We start from the raw sequence: 2298 nt of genomic DNA, 5'->3' as shown, positions 1-2298 counted from the left end.
GAATCTGAGGAATAGGAAGTAAAATAATGCTTACCTTAAATGTTAAAATAGAAAAAAGAAACTGAAGAAAATGAATTTAGTTTGTGATAACTTGCACTTTTAAAACCCTTCCTTGTTTCTGACCATTACCAATTATTTTTCCTTATTTCTAATGAATAATACCTAATGTTTTCATAAAAAGTTCCTAGCTATCAAATTTTGCAATTTGTTATTCACTTTCTCTTTTTGAAAATAAGGAAGAATTACCTGTATTTATTTTTTATAAATTCATTCCAAAATTTCTCAGTGATTACTGATGCATGGAAGTCATCTAATTGCTGCCTTCTCTCAGGCCCTGGCAAGTAATTGGTCACTAGATGAGATTTAACTTTTTTAGTGTTAGGGATTGCGAAGGTTGCAGTGAAATTGCTCTATTTTCTCCTACATAAAATCTTATGCCAAGACTCACTATATGAGAAAACAAGAAAAACAAATTGTTAGCATCATTTTATTTTTAGATGCCACATCATTTTCTCATCCTGCAGGCAATTGATGAAAAACATAAAGCTATTCTGATTAATACAAACACTTGAAGTAAGAGCTTATTGGTGACAGTGGTAGACTTATTTCAGCCTTGGCATTCAATTTATTTCAACACTGCACAAACAAAGCCAAACCATTGAAATAAAATATATCTTCCAACCACAGAATATTGAGCTAAAAAATTAAAATTAGATTTATATTTTTCTGATTCTATTTCTAGATTTCATGGCAGGGCACATGATCCAGATAGGATTTTTACCAAATTGAAAGATCTCATTGTGATGATCAAACTCAGCAAAGTATGGCAGGTGAGCTGAGGGATCCACCTGCTTTGGTAAGTAGAGATGCACTGCAATGACAAAGTTGAACAGTTGTGACAGAGGCCATAAAGCCCCTAAAGCCAAATATATTTACCATATATCTCTTTACAGAAAATGTTTGCCAAACTTTGATCTAACTTAAAATACAGGCTATGAAACATATGCAAAATTTGTTTCAGTGAAACCAAGAGATTACCTCAAAATAATAAACAGACCAGGTGAAGTTGAGGTATAAAAGAAAATACATTATTGACACCCAGGAGAAAGATTCCATACTAAAAGAAAGAAAAAAGGAAGAAATAAAGGAGTCTTTTAGCAAAGAGATCATAAGAATTCCAAAGCAAAACATATAAAGACAAATGCTTCAAACTGCAACATTTTTGGATCAAGCTGCTTTTGACTTGGGAAAATCCAAGCACTAACAGAAAAACTGTAAAATACTGTATAATGATTTTATTTAATATATAATAGAATAAGATGAGAAGAGTAAATAAGAAAATTATAAAAGAGATGATCCAAAATATACACTAAGGACTAAAATTGTCCCAGATGGCAATACAGATTGGTAAACATGAACTTGGGCTCTAGAGTCAAACTGTGAGTTTACATTATGATTCACCATTTATATGTAGCTTACAACAGTGCCTTGTACAAAGTAAGCAGTCATAAATGTTTGCTCTTGCTGTGATTTACTATTTTAGCTGATAATTTGACTTTGTATCAATATTATCCTATGACGTATCAAAATTTTGTGCCTTCCCCTCATCTAGGAATTAAATGAATGCCATTTAGTTATACTCCATGCTAAATTTTCATGAACTAACATGTCTATAACTGGATTAAAAATTATCATATATGTCATGTTCCATAGCCTAGACCTCATCACTACAAATTCTGCAACAATTTAACCCTTTCTGAACGCTCATTCCTGTTAATACCCCAAACTCCCACAACCCATGTTAGTTTAAAAATAAACATTTGATTTTAAAACAGTTTTAGATTTACATAAAAATCTTGGAGGTGGTACAGAAAGCTATCACATGCCATACAACTAGTTCACTTACTTTAATGTTTTACATTAGTAAAGTATATTTGTCACAACTCTTGAACTAATATTGATTCACTACTATTAACTAAAGTTTATATTTTATTCAGAACTCCATGGCTTCCTCCCAATGTCTTTTCATTTCAAGTCTTTATGTCTTCTTAGGCTCCTCTGACCTGAGAGAGTTTCTCAGACTTTCCTTGTTTTTAATGACTTTGACGGTTTCAGTAAGTACTGGACAAGTATTTTGCAGAATGTCTCTTGGTCATGATTTGTCTGTTGTTTTTCTTATGATTAGATGGGGCTAAATGGTTTTAGAAGAAAGACCACATAGTTGAAGTGCCAAGCTCATCACTTCATATCAAGTGTACATGCTGTAAACACTTCATATCACTGCTGATGTTAACTTTG

Source organism: Martes martes, assembly GCF_963455335.1.
Source record: "Martes martes genome assembly, chromosome: 2".
Classification (NCBI taxonomy): Eukaryota; Metazoa; Chordata; class Mammalia; order Carnivora; family Mustelidae; genus Martes; species Martes martes.
This window is presented reverse-complemented; position numbering follows the sequence as displayed.